General features: G+C 42.8%; 2 protein-coding genes and 1 long non-coding RNA gene across 12 annotated transcripts in view; 2 read left to right on the top strand and 1 right to left on the bottom strand.

Annotated features, from left to right (window-relative positions):
* Window positions 1–21,415, bottom strand: part of CTNNA3 (catenin alpha 3) — a 430,920-nt gene that overhangs the window by 292,177 nt on the left and 117,328 nt on the right. The window lies entirely within an intron of this gene.
* The window catches only part of LRRTM3 (leucine rich repeat transmembrane neuronal 3), an 81,387-nt gene that overhangs the window by 50,949 nt on the left and 9,023 nt on the right, over window positions 1–21,415 (top strand). The gene's annotated exons all lie outside the window — the stretch shown is intronic.
* On the top strand, window positions 317–1,058 carry LOC128791213 (uncharacterized). Its single transcript, XR_008432004.1, has 3 exons — window positions 317–397; window positions 675–739; window positions 854–1,058. It is a non-coding gene; the product is annotated as an uncharacterized LOC128791213 (long non-coding RNA).

The raw sequence follows: 21,415 nt of genomic DNA, 5'->3' as shown, positions 1-21,415 counted from the left end.
GAGCAAAAAAATTCCTCTGCAATATTTCTTGTCAAAATAGTTGCAGGTGATGTCAGTGGAAGCCATTGGTGGTACTGCTGCAGAAGGCAATGAAAATGCAGAGGGAGCACTGCCCTGTGGCCACATGGTATCACTGCCAGCCTGAGCAGGTGACCCCAGAGCAGCCACTGCCACGGAGTCTTTGGGGATGGCACCGTGACGACAGCACCATGCTGCAGTCATAGTGAAGTCATAATGCTCTGCAAATTTAATTGGATTGCTTGGCATCTCAGTAAATTACTCACACAGGCCCAGCTGGAAACTGATCGAGCATTGACTCAGCAGCACTTACTCACCAGTGCCATAAAATGATAAATAGCAACTTTCAAAGAAGATGAGGTGTGAGAAGAAGGGAAGGGTAATGAGCAAATTACTTTGTACACAACTGCTGGGAGAGACCTCCGTAACCAACAGATTCTGCATGCATCACAATTACAAACAGGCACAACCCAAAAATACATTTATTTTGGTGGCATTTGAATTATAAACGCACATGCAGATCCCAAGCACTATAATACAAATTATGTCTCCCACGAGAAGTAAGATATTAGGATCTGGATGCAAATTATTAAAATCAAGTCTAATTCTACTAATATTAAATCAATCTTCAAATTTCCTGAAACCACAATATCCAGGTATCTATCTAATGGAGGGCAGGAGAAGTAAGAAAGAAAGAAAGAAAGAAAGAGGAGATAATCAGGTAGCCATATTTACCTTCTAAAATACTATTAACTAATACAAAACTCTTCAGGTCAGGAATTACCTTGTTCTTACACAATGCACAAATTTTGTTTTCCAACCCTTCTGGTGACAGCAATACAAAGTAAATTTTTATGTATTTGTGAGATTAAGAAAAACACTACACCACCAAGATGTTTTGCAAGTGCCAAACAGGATTTCAGATGAACAGAGACAGGATGAACAGTGACAATGGGCAGAGGAGAAATCTCCTCTGGATCTCTGTTTGAGGCTATTACCGATCTGAGAGCAGGTATGGACAACCCTTCTGCTTTGCCATTTCACCTTTCTCAGTATGCTGCATGTCCTTGCTTGAGATTAACTGCCAACAGCAATAGCCTAAATAAACAGGATTTTAGTGTGATGTATTATCCAGGAATGAGTGATAACTCATATTGCTGGAGCCTTTCAAATTCACTTTCTCCCCATAAGGCATGTCCTGTTTCTATCCTAAAAGCTCATTAGGTTAATTATTTGAAGATTTTTTTTTCTAGAATTTGTTGTTGCTTTATTTTTGTGTTAGACGTAACAGGGTTGGTTCTTGCCTCCTTTAAAACACAGAAACGCAAAATCCTTAACACTGTGCACATACTCAGAACATAAATTCACAGCCATGAGTGTGCAGCTCTAGTTTTATAAGAAATGTATGGCACGAATGAGGGCTATATTAGAGGAGAGGAAAACCAAACGTTTTGAGGCAGGAGAATGATGCTCCTGGAACCATCAAATGGACCTGGGAACATTGTTACAGCAGCAAGGCAGCTGTGCTGTGTCCCTGAAATCACTGCAGCTGCCTCTGCCCCGAGCTCCGTGCGCAGGGACCGAGCTCTGTGTGCAGGGACCAATTTCTGTGTGCAGGGACCAATTTCTGTGTGCAGGGACCGAGCCCCGTGTGCAGGGACCAATTTCTGTGTGCAGGGACCAATTTCTGTGTGCAGGGACCGAGTTCTGTGTGCAGGGACCGAGTTCTGTGTGCAGGGACTGAGCTCTGTGTGCAGGGACCGAGTTCTGTGTGCAGGGACTGAGCTCTGTGTGCAGGGACCAATTTCTGTGTGCAGGGACCGAGCTCTGTGTGCAGGGACCAATTTCTGTGTGCAGGGACCGAGCTCTGTGTGCAGGGACCAATTTCTGTGTGCAGGGACCGAGCTCTGTGTGCAGGGACCGAGCTCCGCGTGCAGGGACCAATTTCTGCGTGCAGGGAGCGAGCCCCGTGTGCAGGGAGCGAGCCCCGTGTGCAGGGACCGAGCTCTGTGTGCAGGGACCAATTCTGTGTGCAGGGACCGAGCTCCGTGTGCAGGGACTGAGCTCTGTGTGCAGGGACCGAGCTCCGTGTGCAGGGACCGAGCCCCGTGTGCAGGGACCGAGCCCCGTGTGCAGGGACCGAGCCCCGTGTGCAGGGACCGAGCAGAGGCCAGGCCGGGGAGCCCCGAGCCCTGCAGGCCCAGCACAGGCTCCTGGCAGAGGAGGATTCCCAGCAGAGCAGAGGGAGGGCAGAGCCTCTGCTGAGCAAGCAGCTCCCAAAAGCAGCGGCAGAGCGAGGCGCAGCTTCCCCCCTCCCACAGCACCCTGCACACACACCCTGCACCACCAGAGCCTCTCAAAAACAGCTATTCCCAACCTGTGGGACTCAAATCAACTCTCTCCATTTTGCTGCAATACAAATTGCAGTAAAATTGAGGTTTGCTGGGCCTGTCACTTCTGGATTCAGATGGTTCCTATCTCAGAATTTCTTTTATATGGGCTGATTAGATTTTACCTCAAAGTTTATTGAACAGTTACTGTGGTAGATGGGACATAGAACAAAAAAGTTATGCTAAACACTAACTTTGTAATAAAAGCAAATATTTTCCATGGTGTGTCTAAGCCAGTAACTTGGAAAAGCCCCATTCATCCCTCATGTAAACCTTCCTTTTAACATTGAAACAACAACAAAAAAAAAATTAAAAACGCCATGCAGAAGGTAAACTTATGGAAGTCCATATGAATTTGTGACTATAGTTTTGACTGTCCCTTCCCCTTTTTTTACAGTCATTTCACTCCTACCTCAGTATCTGAAAAAAGTGATTTTTCAAATACCTACTGCACATTCTCCAAGTAATACACATTAAACAACTGGAAAAAATGTGGCACAATTTAAAGAAGCACAAACCTTTCTGTTATGCCTAAATGATACATATTTCAGAATATGGAAAATATTAAAAAAAGTGATAAATCCCTTAACTCAAGGCTACTCTTATTAGATTCGCTTTTCTCTGAATAAATGGAGTCTTAATGAAAACTGTCACTAGGAAATGGAATGCAATCATTAGATAAACTATTGAATTACAAATTCCACCCACATGTGAATGGGTACATAAAGTTTTACAGTATTATAAGAGTATATTTCTGCACCAGGATTATTAAGGAGCAGAGCTAAATGACTTTTCCTTCCAAACAGTTTATTCACCACAAGAAGTCACCAAATAAACTTTGAATCTACCTTTTTTTTTTGAATCTACACTAAAAAATGGGGGGGAGGGGGTATTAATACTAACGTAACTCAAACCTTTTTTCCCTTATTTAGGTTTTCCAGCTCTTCCCGTAGTTAGCTAGAATTGCTGAGAAAAAGATTAAGGGGAAATTTCAGTAAGGACAGTAAAAAAAATGTAGTGACAGGTAGCAATTTAATATATTTACAACGTATACATACATCAGGTGTTCTAATTACCACCTCTGAAAAACTGTACTCCTACAAGTGGCCTAAAATGTCAAGACCCATACCGAATAAGTAGCAGCAGCCTTGATGTTGATTATACCATCACTTCTGCTTATTTCCTTGCAAAATTCCATTGCAAATTCTGGTAAGTGTAATTTTACTCCATGACATAATGACCAACCTTCTGTGTGCCTCAGACTGAAGAAAAGAACAAATGTTAACTATTCAAAAATCACAAATTTATCTTTTTTTAGTAAATGCATAAGACTTCAGTCTTCTTGCCCTGAATGACTTTAGATTTATCTTATTTCTACTTTAGCTCAGATACAAAACATCTGCTTATGAAGATATCGGTGTGACTTCTACTCACATTTAATTTACTGTATTGCTGTGACTCTATCATAAACACAGCCATGCATGAGATTAAATGCAGTTTATGAAATAAGAACGTCCCTTGTTTAATTTGTTTCAAGTAATTCAGCCCTAGTGGATTTAACAACATTATTAAGTTAACACTAGTGCTGTTCTCTGCTGCATTGTGTCAAGAAGTGCTGCACTTAAACCTGCATCAAGGTCACCTTCCCCCATAACTCTCATAATCCCAAATCACCACACAATAAAAAACCTGCTGTCAGTGACTGAACAGATTGGTATTATTTTTAACAGCCTAACAGAATAAAGAGTTGTGCCACCTCAGAGAGAGGCCGGATTTTAAGGTACTAGGCATGTAGGAATATTGGACACGTACTTAAAATGAATTATGACACTTCCCACATTCCATAAAAGTCAGCTCCCTCCAAGGTTCTTCCAGGCCTCTAGAACTGCACAATACCCTGCTGGAAAAGGAGGAGAAATGACTCATTACACTAAAACTACCTCATCTAAATGTATTTCCTGATATGTATTTTAACTACGGTCAAAGGGTATTTCCGAGGCACTGCAGTGCTCTGAATACCAGCCCGGTCGAGAGGCACAATGTGTGTGAAACAGGGCAGGTTCTAACACTGCAATTAGCTTCCCACTGCCACATCAGCAGGCCTGCAGAGACCTCTCTCAGGCAGTTAAGCTCCAAAATGACTCTGTGTTTAGCAGATCAACATTCATTAAGTAGGACATTTTCTGATTTCCTTGTCTGCACTTCCAGTATATATGGCATAGATGGAAATACATACATGGAAAACATTTGTACTTACTTCCCTTAAATTGGCTTCTGTTAGATTTTAAACACTGTGAAATTATCAGGATCACAGAACAGAATTTGCCATGTTAAAGGTCACAGTCCCAAAGATTTTGTCTGTCCTCATCAATCTTCATCAGCCCTGTCCCGCTCTGGGGCCTAAATTATACTTTTAAGCCTGGATTCCTTGAATTAAGGACTCCAGAAACAATATATTCTAAGAACAGTACCAGGGCATTTGCCTCTATGCGGATTTTTCAGAGTAGCTAATTAAAAGCATCTATTCCTGCCAGCTGTACTGTGTACCTACCCAAGAACTCACAGTCTCTGCACTCTTGGGTACTCAGATCTCAGCCCACGAACACTGTGCTGCTCCTGGGCTCTTCCTGCTACAGAGCCCTGCTCCTCCAGAGGTTCCAAAATAATAGCCCTCCATTTCATAGAAAAAAAATAATAAATCATAATATGAAATGGGGAGACTTTTACAGACCATGGTACATTTCACTATTTCATTCTCCAAGTCAGTCACAAAGGTAAATGTAAGCTATTAAGCAATATTTTTACTGACTTAGCATTTCTGTAGCTTACTGTGCAGGACAGCAGCCTCCGTGAACTGCTAACTTGAATAGATCATGAAGTGTATAATCTTTTTGCTGTACAAGTTCATTTTTTTCACTGTACGATTAGTATAGAAAGGCTGGAAGAGAAATCCTTTGATCCACGAGGATAATACTTTAGAGAAGACCAAATGATATTTTTCTGAATTCCATCACTGGGTAAGAAAGATTGACTTAATCAATCTGGATTTCTGGAACTACTCCATTTCTGCTTTTCTTTTGATCAAGCTATATGTGTAAAGATGCAGTAACTTCAGGCAGGCCAAATTTATGCACCAGTTTCTTTGAACTTCAAACGAGCTTGCTGGACCCTTTAAATTAAATTTTATCTTTAACTCAATTATGGAGAAGTTGTTCTCTCTCCTCTGCCTAAGAAAGTATATTTCCATTTGCAGCATCTCATAATTTCATATAACCTCCTGTGGAATCCTATTTCCCTTGTCAAGTATGATCAGCTTCCCTAGGAAAATTATAGACTGGAGTTAGCAAAGTATTTATCCATAAAAGCTTTTGGTAGGCTTTGCTCCAGTAAAGATGATTTCAACATTTAAAGTAACTCCATTCTTTTCATATATGAAAAACTGAAAACGTATCTCCCAAGTTTTGTACAATGATCAGTTTAGTTCTCCCTGAAATCTTGTAGGAAAATCACCTGCTTCAGAAATAAAATGCCTTGTTATAACTACTTCCATGCCAGAGATGTGTGGGCAGCCAATCGTGGGAGGAAACTCCTTGAGCAAACAGCCGGAGTCCATCGCTGAGCCGTGTGTGAGGGCAGGGCTGGCACCTGCCCTGAAGCCCTGGTGGGCACGGCCAGCGCGGCAGAGCCCGCTCCAGCCCCAGGGACACGGCACAGCTGGGCACAGCTGGGCACAGCGGGGCTGCTGCTGCACGGGGAGCCAGGGGCAAGCACAGTACCTACGGGGCTGGCTTCTGACACATCTGCAATGCCACTACAACCCCAGCTTGTTTCTGTTGTGGGCCAAGATGGCAAAAACCTCTCCTTTTACTGCAGCACACAACGCTGCTGTCAAGTCACCTGGTGCACCCTGAGCCTCAGGACACAGCTGACTGCTCCCTCTGGCACATCTAGAAGGTGTCCCCTTGACAGAAAATCCTCACCTGCCCTACACAAACTGCTCCAACATTTTGGCACTGTTAGTATTAAGACAAATGAAGCTGCTGCTGCTTGCCCTAGCAATCTGAGCCCAGGAAAGCAGGCCCCTTCCCCCAAAGCTTCTTTTAAGCCCCTAGCATGGTGTCCTCCAGGACTGCTATCAGATTACTACAGTTTCAGTTAAGAGTGGTGCTGATAAGAGAAGCAGAGATGGGAACTTCCTACAAATTGTGCTTGGAAAGGCAACTCAAGGTAGCTGTGCTGCACACAGGCTGTACCTCCACGCTGATTCTCCTGCACACTGTGCTCTGCTGTTTAGTCACACTGATGAGGCCAAAACTGTGAATCTTCTTCATTTCATTAGCTGGATTACAAAAAACCAATAAATCTTTCCCAATAAAACTCCACTGACTTTGCCAATAACTTGGCTCTCTAAAAGCCTAGGCAAAACTGTTACAGAGAGATGAAGATAAATCTTGAGGCCAATTAACAGCTCGCGAATTTCAAGCTGAATTTTCGCAATTGTACGGACCTGAGCTCTCAGGAGAAAGAACATAGAACAGACAGCAATTATAGACACTCCCCACTGCTTTATATGCAATTACAGATATCCCCCAGCAACTGAATAATTTTCTTTACAAATACATTTGACAGTGAGAACTTTTTAATCCTTTTTGAATTTGTCCTTAAGCAAGTAGCCTGTGCCAGCTCTACACTGCTTCCACACTAATTCTGCCCCAGTAGTGTAGCACACTGAGTCCATTGCCACTTGCAGAAGAAAACAGGAGCTGGCTGAGAGCACAGTGCAGGAACTGAGGTTTCTCAAAGATGCACCAGCCAGGAGATGCCCAGGTTCCAAGGAACAACTCAGTGCCCTAGAGGTACACATTTAGTTTTGCAAATTACTCAAAAGTTATTTTGGCAATTGTGGTGAATTTATTAAGCCCCAGTTGAAATACATCAACAGATTAGCCCCCTGATTTCCTTTTACTTCTGCTGTGCTATTGGCATAAACCCAGTTAGATCAGTTTTGATTTATGACACTGAAAGTAGGAGAGTAATTAAATCCATTAACCCATACTCCCAGAAATAAACTTGATATATAGCATTCTAAGTGGCTTGATGAGGAGGAAAAGATTCCATCTAGCCCAAATCCTTTGTAATTCAAACATGAAAGCCCCTGTGCTGTCCATCCTACGTGACTGTCTCTCCCAATTACTGCTATCACTTTCATCCTCTTTCTTCAGGACAGGGGAGGAGAGAAACTCCTATTAAAACTTCTACAGAGAGCACACAGAAATGGCAGATATGTATTCTGAGCAAAATATTCCTTATCCAAACCAGTTCAAGATAAAAGAGAAATAACTTCTTCCACTAGGAGTGCCTCTCTCAAGAGGCAATATTTTTTTCCCACTGTTCCAGTGAGCCACCAACAACCAACACACAGAAATATTCATCAGGGCCACACACAGGGGTGCTGGGGAAAGGTGCAAATGCAGATTTTCCAGTGTTAGAAGCTTGCTCCAGGTGCCACCTCTCAGTCACTCGGCCTCTGAAGACACTCACAGGGTTTCCTTCCGACAGAGCTGTGCCATGCACTGTATGCTACATGCTGGCAACAGAGGATTCAGCTCTTCAGTTTTGAGGCACATCTTTTCCCCCAAGTTCTGTTGAGGTGGAACTCTAATTTTTCAGTTTAACTCAAGGAGGAACATCACAGGAGTGATTAAAATACACACTAAGAGACACATTTTGCCACGAGTCCTGAATACACAGTTTCACAGTCAGTTGCAAAAACCCTGGGGAGTGGGGTTGTTATCTGTGTCCAGAACAGCATAACCGTTCCTTTACTCGCTCCCCATTTGCTGAAGACAGTTTCTTAGGCTTTCCTGAATCAGATTATCCCTGGTGATTTTACCACCAGTGAAACCTCTCAGTTTCTGAAAGTGAAAACTCAGTTTTCTTTGTGATCCCTGCATTTGGAGAGACAACGAGCACGACTTCAGCACTTCAGTCAGACAGTAATGTCTCCTTCTGGAGTTCAAGCACAACAGAGAGGTGAGAAGAAAACAGAGCTGAAGAAAGAGTGAACAGATGGGACTCTGGCAAGAATGTCTCTGATCCCACACAAAACACACCAATCTCCAAATTCTCTTTTAACCTACTTGTTGCTCTTTCTCTTACAAGAACTATCCTCACTCAAAGTGTATTTCTTTGATCTACACCTTCTTAATTCTGGGAACAATCAATATCTCTTACTAAGCTAGGAATTTTTCAAGACTAAAAAGTTGTTTTTTTTTTTCTGTTTTGGAGGGTTGGGGAGAGGAGGGCATGGAATGCCAATGCTAAATTCCAACAAGTAAAAGTCTTCTATCCAGAAACCTACTGAGAAAATATTTAATCCAAATCAGACTTGAGAAACACATAAGAGAAGTAGTTTGGTTCCAATTCCAAGTGTCTTTGAAAACTGGTATTTCCGAGTGGGGCTGAGAGGAGTTGGGGAGATCACCTTTTTCCATCACTTGCCCTAGCAGCAATGGCCACAATGCATTCTTGACAGAAGTCTGGCTAATCTGCTCCTGGCTTGCTTCCTGTGAAGTACACCTCTCTATTTCCTCTGGCAGCTATTACAGCACTTAATTATTCCTAATAGGAGAAATTTAATCCAATTTAATCCTCTTTGAGACCTGCTTCTGGTTTTACCAACCACTATGATGGAGAACAGACCTTCCCTTCCTTGCAGCAGAACTGTATAATATCTGGAGGGGTTTATCACATGTTACTTCATGCTCTCTTGACTGAAGACTCCAAATCATTCTTATAAGCCATCATTTCTAGACTTCGATTTCTCCCAATGCTGTCCTTCAGGAAATCTCTGATTATGTTATAGCTTTAATGACACAGCTCAATAGTGGACATTATTCCTCTCCAGCCAAGGCCTCACCAGTGCTGGCCAGAGTAAAACAATTTCAAGACATGCCCTGGCACTGAAATACCTCATGTGCCACATCTTTTTTGTATCAGCATGCTGATGGTGCCCACACAGACTTTGTGCTGAACTGCCCCTCACTCAGCTGTTTCCCCACCACAGGGCCACACCTGGCCAGTCCCTCATGAGGGCAGAACCAGGCTCCCCATCTTTGCAAATCACCTCTCCCAGCTGCCAATCCACAGTCTGGTTCTGTCCTACAACATGCCCGCAGTCTCCTCCTGCAATTCCAATCCTCAGCTCCTCTAAGGTGCTGCCCTATGATCCAGGAGAACTTTCTGTATGCCTTCATTTGCTGTTCTCCTGACCTGAGAGTGAAACCACACAGCTCAGCTGTTACAAAGCTTCCCCCATGCCCTCACCCTCATTTCAGCATGTAATAAATAAGTTCACCATCCAGTTCACATTCCCTACCATGCACTCATTCACTGCCAGGTCATCCTCTAGTACCTCAGTCAAATCAGCACACATGAACAGGTCCATGTACAGTATCCATTTTATCACGGTTTTTTCAATTTAGGTCAACACAGTGGCTAGAAATGCAGCCAATGTTACAAACACATCAAATCCCTGCTTTCTAAACACACTATAAAACACACAAAACAGGCATTCAGATTTCTTCTACAGTGTTTGCAGCTTCTCTGGCTCCCAGGAAGAAAACCTTGATGCTGACCCTGTGTACCACAAGTGCCACAAGCAGCCTGAACCACCAGGGTATGCTGGTGTCCTGGCACATGCCCTGGGCAGAGCTCCCGGGTCAGGTATGTCCCACAGCTCTGCTCAACACCTCGTGGCCCTGTTCTGCAGGCCCCCTGCACACCCTGTGCTCTGCTGCTCTCGTGTGCAGCTCAGGAGCTCAGAGGCACCTCGCAGCAAATGTTCCTGCAGACACCTTTCAAATCCTCTCTCTCTCATTTTAATACACTTAAGTTTGAGAATTCACACAAGAACATGCAAAAATCCAATAGAAAAGAAAAGACACTGTGATTATAATAAAAGCTAATTTACTTACCATGCATTTGTCTACAGCTGCTGTGAAAATTGCTTTAACCAGTCCTAGCTGTGGGCTGAGAATGAAATACATATTTTGAAAGTTTATCAGAAGAAATAGGCATTAACGAAACAGTTTGATTTTAAAAGTAAATAAGAACATTGGAAATTAAAGTTCCCAAAGCAACTAGAAGTCTGTCATATTGTATGTGTGTATTGAAGTAAAAAATTAAAATACACATATGCACAATGGAGAGACTTAAAGAATTGCCATGGAAGAGTGCAACAGCACAGTACTCCTTCAGGGGCAGCATTAAAGAGATTTCTGTTTTGCACCCCACCCGGAGAAAGAGCAGACCCCAAAAGAACTGAGACACAGGTCCAGAAACACAAAGAATTTCCTTGAAAATCAGAAAAAGCGTAAGGACTTTTTACTTAGACAGGTTTTAAATCTCCTTCAGTACTGCTATCCTGGCCAAATGGACTTTTCCAGAGGAAAAGTCCTTCACAACTAGACCAATTCCTATATTAATTAATGTCTGATTCAGCTTAAAGTGCTGATCTTGATGAAATGTGGTATCAATTATGACAGGAGCAGATGTTTTTGTAACATCATCACCACTGATTATCAACGCCTTCACAGGCTGTTATACACACCAAACCACAGTGTAACTCACCATACTTCTCCTCAAGAGCTGTCACTGCAGCTGAGAGCTAAAGGCAGTTTGACTGTGCAGGGGGGCCATGGGATGTTAGAAATGCCAGCCAGTGCACAACCTGACTGTGGCTTCTAAAAATCCCCTGACAACACCCAGATGCCCAGCACCATGTACCAAACTGGGGCTTTGTACCTGTACCCCACTAACACGTGCTGAGCCCCGAAGGCACAATTAACTGGGAGACCTCTGAGAGCACACCAAATTACATACTTTTCCAATACTCTGAATTCTTCATTCAGTGAATCCTCTCACCCTGATTTATAGTGAGTGATGATCCAAAGCCTGGATTTGGGGGATTATCCAGGGACTAACAGTATCTTTGTCAATGAGAGTGAATATATCTGTCAGTCTCTCACTGTTAATTCAGAAGTCAGTTGAAAATATTATTTGATCAAAGCATTCATAATGCTTTAAAGGCCTGTAACAGATCAGATCCAATACTGAGATGAGACATCAACCTTCAATTCTTACCATGTATTTGAACAGAGATACAGCAATGCAACACATTTAAGTAGGTGCCACAAAAAATGGGAAATACCTATGACACCAGTAGGATACTAGCAATTAAAAGAATAAAGGAATGTTTTACAGTGACTAGTTTTAAAGATCTCCATCCTATACTTTCAGCAAGATAATTTGGCAATAAGCAGCCAATAACATCAGGAATAAATACGTATATAGTTCTCTAGTCTGAACATTCTTTTCAGTCCAAAGCCTACTTTTGTGTACAGACAACACAAGCAACTGTTTAAGCTTCAGCCAAAAAAACAAAAAAAAAAGTGTAGCAGGAAAACTGTTATGCTAAAATCTTTCTGCAAAAAGATTTTCACTTTTAAAAAAATGTAAATGAAATGGAATTTCTGTTATTCAGTCCAGATTTATCTGTCAACAAGCTGCCAGTTACTTAGTTGAGGCTACAAAGCCTGAACTCAACTGGAGGACCCAATACCCCCTTTGGTGGCAATCAACATTAGATTTGCTATGAACAAAGCACTTTGGGATCCCTTTTCAGACATCTGGTAAAAAACCTCTTTGCATACCCTATTAACCAGTACATGAGAAAATACTTTACAGTTCAGAAAAACAGAGATGCTATTTTATAGTATAAATGTATCAGACTTCTTTTCTATTTGTCCCATCTATATAAACAGTATGGTAATGGCAGCATGGCATTTTTTTGTAAGTGGGTCACCATAAATACTTGGAATTATATTACATTTCTCAAACCTGAAAACTAGGGCCTCATCCTGCCAGTTGTGCCTCTTGGCACATCCACCTTACACTTGCAGCAAATACTTCTGCAAATATGAAAGAGCCAAAACTAGAGATTTTAACATAGCCTACAAACCAGCTGGTTTCCAGAGCTGTAATACCCCAGAGTTATGACATCTTCATGATTAACAGGGCTTTCACATGGGCACTGGAGCAGTGTCTGCTTAGGTGATGGAGGAGTCCACCTGTTTCACTGGAAACTAATACTGACTCTATCATCCAGGAGCTCAGTAACGGCTTACAGGTTAAAAACCTCCTAAAAATGAGCCACTGGGCTGGCTGCTTTGACAAGTACTTGCCAAGAGGAAGTATCCTAGAGGTGCTGAATAAGTCCTGAATTACTGAGGGAAAAAATGGACTTCATGTGCACATGGGACCTCTTGCCCCTGCAGATGACCACTTCCCTTCCCTGCCAGCCAGGGCCAGTCTTTGAGTCAGGACATGAAGTAAGGGGGACATCAGGAGCCTCTCTCTTTGTGCCCCTCTCAGTGCCTCTTCACTTGGTGTTTTAGTAACATGCAAGCCAAGCAATCCTTCATGCCCTGGCTTTGAAGACCCTGAGTGAGAGTGTTTTGCAATGGAAAGGTGGAATGACACGCTTAATTTGGGGGTTGTCCCCCTGAAACAAGAAGAGATCAGTATCATCAAAAGAAATGTAGGAAAAAGAGGAAAAGCAGGTCCCATCCAGACTTACAGCACCTTAACATCACAACACATACAAGAAAGGTTTGGGTGACCTGGATGAAACAGGGTTCACACTGGAGATGTGCTTCATTTTACTGTTGCACATGCTGTCCAAAGCGGTGCTGCAGTGCTGAGCAAGGGAAAAGATAGCTGGCAGGGGCACTGTGAGTTGTTTAATTAAAAGAAGCTATGTCCTGGCCAGGGCTTTATGTTAAATAATTTGCTGTTTAAGCAACCACCTGTTCCATCAAGTTAGAATTGGCTCTGATTGAGGAAAAAAATTTAGAGACTACGCTGAGAAGTATTCATAACTCTCCAACACTGAAGAAAAATAAAAAATGTAAAAGGGACATACAGTTCTATCCATCAAAGCAGAAGATTCCATAAAATCAGTATAAAACACATGTGTTGAATGTATTTGAGATGTTAGAAAACCCACTGAGCAGGCACATTCCTGATTACAGAATAAAAGGACAGCAGATAAAGACTCTGCCAAACCTCATTCTACCACTTGCACACAACAGAGCTCTCAGGAGTCAGTGCTGAGCTGAGCCACACGTCCAGAGGGACGCCCAGAGAGCACCAACACACACAGCTGTGTCAGCAGCAGGGCTGAGCCACCCCAGCTAAAGGAGGCGAGGAAATGAACAAGCAGCCGTCCCACCAGCTCCCTTGATGCTGCACACAGCTCGGTGCGTTACAGTCCCAGCACAGCAGGCAGACTGAAAGGAGCCCTGGCCCAGGGAACAACACTGGAGAGCTACATCAGTAAATTATACTGTGGCAAAGATTGCCACAGCTCTGACACCGAGCACTGAGGCTCCCAAACACTCCTGCTCTCACTGCCTTCGTTTTTTCCAGTCGGACACCTAGACAAGCTTAGCTTTTTAAAACTTTCTTACAACACGTGCACTTGTGCTGCTTTTCAGTGGAGGTCCTATCCCAGCAATATCATCATGCTTCTCATCTTTTGGCTGAGCTGCAATTTCCTTACCTTCCTTAATTTATCCAAACAAGCGGCAGGAGCTAAAGATTGCCTTGCCCTCGCCCCGAGCTCTTGGCACAGCTCACCTGGGCTTTACTCCTGGGCTGTGGGCAGCAGGAATGCCCCTCAGAGCTGGGGGCAGCACAGCAGTGCCAGTGCAGGAGGCACAGCAAATGCAGCACCACTAATAAGCTGCATTTGCTCAGGTGCAGCAAAAACCCTACAGTCCAGAGACTCTGACTGCTGCAGGGAAGCCAAGAGGTGATACAAAACAGCAGCAGGTTGCTCGAACCTCTTCAGGAGTGGAAAGGAACAGAAAGGACAGGTAGATGAAGGATTGAGCCTAGAATGCTTTCAGGATTTGTTTGTTTGTCTGCCTCACTCTCTTTTAGGCAAACAACATATGTGAAAACACCACATACTAATTGAATAAAAACTCTCGGAAACTGAAAATCCATTAGGCTGTATGTATTGATCTTAAAGAATAAAAGATAATTTGTTAATGAAAAGAAATTAACATATCATCAACTCAATACAAATCATCAGCCCAAGCAATTGTATTAGCTTCTCTGAATGGTAAATAACTTTTACTCTCCTCATTTTTGCTCTTTAAAGCTTTTCTTTTTAAACAAAAAAAAAAAAAAAAGACAAAGCATGTTATTTATTCAAATTACATAACTACTTCTCAGAAAATGAATTTATTAGCGTGTTTTGAAAGCTCTACTGCAATTTTTACATTTACTTCAGAAAGTGAATGATGGCATGTACTGAAAAAGTTGTCTATCTAGGATGCTAAGTGGTTCGTCTTACAGATACAAACCAAGCTTAAAATTAATTATTCCTTCTTTCCTTGCTGCACTCTTCTCAAGTTGCCATCTTATCTCTGGAGTAGTTAGTAAGATAATTCTTTTCATCCCTTTTCTCAGTAACATCAAGAAAAGGGTTATCTCTGAATATGGTGTTCTTCATAATTTTATTTTTTTTTTAAACCATCAGCTATTACTTCTATATAAGCCAACTTTCAACCATCCCTGTTTTCAGATTTGAAAGTCAATCTGCACTGTAGAAACAGAGAAAGTAAATCCAGCCCTGCCTGAGCTAAGGCCGTGGGCTGGCAGTGCCAGCCTGGCACAGAGCCCTTCTGTGACCAGTGGGATCCGAGGCAGCAGCTCCACAGCAAGGGAGCAGTGCAGGAGCTCCCTGCCAGCCCCCTCCCTGCCCTGCAGGCAGGAGAGTGATTTCCTGCATAAAGTACTCTGCACAGTGTTCTCAGACACCCAGAGCCCAGCAGCGCCAGAATCATCTTCAGATGTGACCTGTCTGTGACACCTTAGGGAACAACAAACACAATGACAGAAAATGCAAGGTACGAGCTTGGAGTGCTTTGTGCTGACCATGAAGCAAGAGCACTTTCTGGGGCAACCACTGCAGCATTAATCAATCTACACACCAATTTCCTTTAAAGTCACTTCATTCTCAAGCCAGCCTTCACTTACCACAGAAATTCATAGAAGTGAAATAAGTGCTTCAACAATCAGTAATTTGGCTGTCTTTCCTAAATCATGCTACTCAAATAATTATGTTATGGCCTTTCTCTTCCAACACTCTGCCAAATCCCACGTTTCCACTAAGTCCTCAAATAATCCTAGGAAAAAGCAATCTTCTCTGGGCAGCACTTGGCCCAGACCCATTTCCTGCCAATGCCAGATGCAGAGTGTAGATGCAATCAAAAACTTTGTGGAAGGCAAATTCCAAGTGAAGCTCAGCCTGTGTGGCTGGGACACAGTCTTCTAATAAACTCCTGGGTGCCCAAAGGCAGCTGCCTGACTCAGGAGCAGTGCCACAGGCTCAGTGCATAACGGGGAGAAGTGAGCAGCACTGAAATCTTCATAAGCTTCCCTTTTATAAATCCTGGTGCTTGTAAAATCAAATAAGAGTTACAAAATGTGTTGCTAATGTTCATGAGGTTGGAGATTTTTTTCTGTACAACTGTAAAATCCATTGCTAAAAAACAAACGTGACCCATTCCAGTTAACTTCACCAGCTTTGGGGTAAGAACTCTTTCATAGGGAATATTCCAGTATAAGTTTGAGACTGGCAGATTTCTGCACCAGCCACCTGCATCTTTGGGTAGCTCAGCTGAATAGTTCTCTGTTCATCTATTTTTAATGTGCAAAGCACATTACCAAAAGGAACAAAATGATAAATAGCAAACCATTCTTTATAAAGGCAGAAAACATCTCTGTCACATAAAGTTCTATCAAATATTTCTCTCTTCTAAAATCCCCCTAAAGAACTTCTGCCCAAATATTTAAAAAAAAGGTCTGTAAATTAGATGTGACCTCTGTTTGACATCTGATTATGGAATTGGGTCAGATTTTCAGCCCACCTGCTGTGCATACCAAATAACACAAACCCAGATTTTGAAAAAGCAGTACTAGAAATTACTTTTGCTTTAGTCATTCTCATGCAAATTCTTGTAGCCAAAGTTTTACACAAAGGTTTTCAAAGCAGATGGCTTTAGAGAGGGGCTTGTGAGAGGTAAAGTTAGCTAAGACAATTCTCTGTGGAACCACACAATGGTGTCTCCAAAGCCCTTGGCTCATCCACCAGCTGTGCTGGCCCTTCTGCAGGTCTGCTCAGCACTCAGAACCAGCGCTGCAGGCAAACCCTGCCTGCCATCCCTGCGGGGCTCCAGTGCGTGAGCAGCACCTGGAGCAGGCTGCATGTCCCCAGGAACAGCCCTAACGCCTGCCAGCAGCCCCTGGCTGGAGAGCAGGTTTGCAGCAGGGATCTGCTATCACCCAGAACTGCACGACCACAAGAGCACTCCATGGTGACCCACCAAGTGGAGAAACCCAGCTCTTCCTCACCAACAGAAGGCACTGGAGCTGGGAATGCCAGCCCAGCCATATGTGAGCAAGCTGTCACTGCTCCTTTGCCAGCAAGCCTGTACAGATGTACAGAGAGCAGCACTCCTCACCAGTGACACCTTCTGACCTTCTGGTGCTTTATGGCTACCAAACACTAAAACAGAATTTGTCACCGCATAGTCACACTACTCAGAACCACTTCTGCCTTCCAACTCCTGATACTCTACAGGTGCCATCAGAGCCCTACCTATGGGACAGGCCAGAGTCTGCACCTGGTTTTTGACTGCTATGCTCAGGGAGAATGCAGAAATGCCTAAGGAATTCAAAAGGGAAAAAATGGGGTCCACACCACATCCTGATGCATGACACACACCAGACTCTGATCTGCCCAAGCGGCCAGATGATAACAAACAACTGACACAGGGATTGTCTACATTCTGTCCTGACAACTTAATTAAGTAATTTAATTAGTAACTGCCATCAAATATTGCACTGGCACTGTAAGTAACTCCATCTATTCTTGCTGGATTACCTGTTTTGTCTGTGTTTCATGTCCGAGATGAGATGTGATGATACTCTGTGACCACCATCCTGCAAATGGCATGGTTTGGCCTGAGCAAAGGAACCAATCCTTGAAATTATTATTAAGGTACTCAGAATTGGTCAAAAAGACATAGATGGATTTTTTCCAACAGAAAACTGCAATTAACAAAATTAATTTAAAAAATAAAAAGAAAAATGTATACACAATATCTCATTAAAAAGTCTGGAACAGTTGGATTAGACTACAATTTCTCATTACGATTTTAATACTCTATTGCCATTTTACAGATTTAACCAACATTTCAAAAATCAATTTTGATAATCCATATTGTTGAAGGTTTAATTACTAAGACAGCATGTGACAAAAACCAGTTAGAACAAAATATTCTAACTCAAAATGAAAATATGTAAAAAATGTCAAAAAAGTCCTTAATTGTTTTTTTTCATTCTAATTCACACCAACATTTCTCAGATTCTTGAATTTCCATCTAAGTGGAAGTTCATGTTCCATCATCAGGATCTGCCTAGAGCCAGTTAAGGTGGAGCATGAGGCCTCAGAGTGTGAATTTCTCGTTTTGCAAAGCAGCACTATCTTATTATCTTTAACATGCACGGACCCATTAACACAGGTGGCTCACTCACAATCTTATCATTCTCAAACACAGAGGGAAATCCTTTATTCCTCTGGGAGTATTTCAGAGGGAAATCCTTTATTACCAGTACACTCTTCCCCAGGTTGCACCTGCAGGCAGGAATACCAACCCTGGCCATGCAGGCACACCCAGTGCACCTGCCCATCCTTGCTCCTTGCACACAGCTGGGCCCAGCCCTGAGCCCTCCAAGTTTGTCCTGTTTGCCACAGATTCCCCTCACTTGTTCAAAGAGCAAGACCTCTGAACAGAAACACATCCTGTCCTGTGAATTCTGTGCAAGTTTCCCTACAGAATCACATAAACCCAATGTCTTTACTGCATTGTCTGTGCTATTACCATTTGTTTCAGAAGAATTCAGGCTCCATTCCCCTTTTCCAGACCAGACCTGCTAGAAGCACTGCCAGTAATGTTCCACACCCATTTTGTGTATTCCCCAAAGTCCTGTGGGCTCTTGCTAGACATGGGGGGTTTAATACTGTGTAACATCTCAGGCTGCATGAAAAGAACCCTCCTCTGCCTATTCATAGTAGGCAAGCAGCTTCTTTTATCACACGGCAACCCGACCCCATTTTGACCTGAAGGAAACATGGTGACCCAAAACAGCCATTCAGCAAGGGCTATCGATTGCTCTCTCCACGGCTGAAGTGAGAAAATAAACATATTTGTATGGGTTCTAGCGAAGATCAAAGGGACTGGGTGTAACTGGCTGGCTCTAAAGAAACATCCCGAAAAGTCTGCCCTTCCTTCACTGCTCAGGATTTCTTTAAAGAGGAAATGCATTTTACCTGTACAAATCTGAAAGAAATACCACTGGCACCGAGTGGTGAGCAGGATGGGGCTTTAATCACTCCTTGACAAAAAGGCCACGAAGAGTCAGGAGAGCCCAGAGAGGCAGAGGCAGGAGAGCCCAGAGAGGCAGAGTCAGGACAGACAGAGAGGCAGAGGCAGGAGAGCCCAGAGAGGCAGAAATAGCCCAGAGAGGCAGAGTCGGGCCAGCCAGAGAGGCAGAATCAGGAGAGGCCAGAGAGGCAGAGACAGCCCAGAGAGGCAGAGATAGCCCAGAGAGGCAGAGTCGGGCCAGCCAGAGAGGCAGAATCAGGAGAGGCCAGAGAGGCAGAGACAGCCCAGAGAGGCAGAGATAGCCCAGAGAGGCAGAGTCGGGCCAGCCAGAGAGGCAGAATCAGGAGAGGCCAGAGAGGCAGAGGGGCTCCTGCCTCCGCGCACCGCCGGGCCGCTCAGGAGGGCGCAGTGCCCGGGGCCCGCGGGGCCGCGCCCGCAGCCCGAGCCCCGGCACCGCCTGCGGGCAGGGCAGCAGCCACCAGCAGCCAGATCCCCTCCGAGCAGCCGCAGGGGCTTTACAGCGAGTGCTGCAGGATCTGTCTGAGCTGCTCCGCACACCTGGGTTACTTCGGCAGAGTTTCAGGAAAATTATACTAAAGAAGGTCATAGCAAACTCTGCTGAAGTAACTCATTAGCGCAGCATTCAAAGGTGGAAAGGACAGCCTGGCTATCAACAAACTGTCGCTTCATATTTGCAATGTCTGTCCCAGATTTTAGAGGAGTTAATATTAAATTGACCAAGTAATGCTTTCCTGCCCTGAGAAATTTGTAGTTCCTAAACTGAGGAACTGTTTCGTTTTGGACAATTCAATAGACGAACAGCCAGCCTGAGTGCCACACAAATGTCACAACAGCAGTGCAACTAATATACATGACAGAAATATTTTAACAAGTGCAAATAGTAACACATTTCAGAAATAAAAAAAAACCCTAGCATATATTGATATACTGCTTGGGAATGTAACAGTGCTTTTTCCTTCAAGAACTACACAGTCATAAAATATAGTATGAAGGTCACTTAAAGAGAGAAATAAGTTAAAAAAAGAAAACTTTTTCATTGGTATAAATATCAAACAATGTATGTAGAGGATGTGATGGTTAAGGAAAAGAAACAATCTATTATTACTTCCATCACATCAGAAAATAACATTTTTTTATCAGTCAGGTACATACAGTAACCTTATTAAGAACCTTTACTGAGAACTGAATAATCAATATATCCCATGCTTCTCATCCATTAAACTTACACATTCTATTAAGCCCTGCTCTTGCTTTTCAAGCTGTGTCTGGTATTAGTCTTCTGTTGTAATATCATACAATTTTTTAACCAACATTGTTCTTTAATTTACTTAAATAATTACACAGAGCCCATTCAGTAATGTAATCGGAAATACTTCACTCATAAAAGTTTTATGAAATTATACTGTTCTGTAGAAATAAACAAAACAAACACTTCTCATTTCATGGTAAAGTCTGAGAACCAAGTCCGACAAAGCAGCATTTTATTTAAACACTAAACGTAAATTTCACTCTTCTTTTAGATATATTCTTCTCTATTAATGTTTTAAATTTTCTGTTAGAAATTTTTGGTTTAAATTCTTCTGTGATTAGAGTTGTTTCTCTCAATATCCATTAGGAAGTCTCTTCTCTCTGTGTGAACATATCATTTCTCCTACCCCTAACAAAGAACAGGGACTTGATTCCAGGAGAGCTTTTGCCAAAATTGCAGTAGCATTTTGGCATCATTCAATGGGATTTTTTAAGATATATGAAAATGCTGTTGTGTTCCAACAATTAGAAAATATCAATATGCTAGTTATTCAACTGAAGTGCAATGGTAGCTATATGGCAAATTGGTCTTTTGCCTATTTAAACTATTCTTTGAAGAGATTATCATCCACTCCTCTTTGAACAACACAAACCCACCCCACAGAACAAAGGAAGGAAGGATGTGAGAAGAACACCTGGAATTCTGGGCAGCGTGCAGTATATTTTCAGTGAGAACAGCTGCATTACACAGTGCAAAATAGACTTCAAATAGAGAACACTTCCTGCAATAAACAAACCATTTTAGTTTTAGCAAATTATTAAATCCCAAGGGAATCTGCCTGTATCCTTCAACTAATCTGAAGATTTGCATGCAGAACTCAGCATGTGGGGCACATTTGGATTTGAGTCAGGTACTTTAAGGGACTTTGAGACCATAAAAATCAGCAAATGGATTAAAGCAGACTCAGTATAGGCTTTCCATCTCTGATAAGTATGCCTGGATTACTCACTGGAATAATATTACTCATATTTTAAACTGATGCAGGCTGTGAATGTTGGATTTTTAAATAATTTGAGAACACTGTGCACAAAGCAGCACCACTCCATAGAAACAAATTGTTTGAAATGTAAAGAGGAATTTCTATTGCAACACGCCTGGGACTGAAATCAACACCCCGTGATTAGCATCCTCATTGTTGAGGAGTAGTTCCCTAT

The sequence above is a fragment of the Vidua chalybeata genome, chromosome 8 (assembly GCF_026979565.1).
Source record: "Vidua chalybeata isolate OUT-0048 chromosome 8, bVidCha1 merged haplotype, whole genome shotgun sequence".
Classification (NCBI taxonomy): Eukaryota; Metazoa; Chordata; class Aves; order Passeriformes; family Viduidae; genus Vidua; species Vidua chalybeata.
Note: the sequence above shows the minus strand (reverse complement) of the source record. Positions and strands in the feature narration are given on the sequence as shown.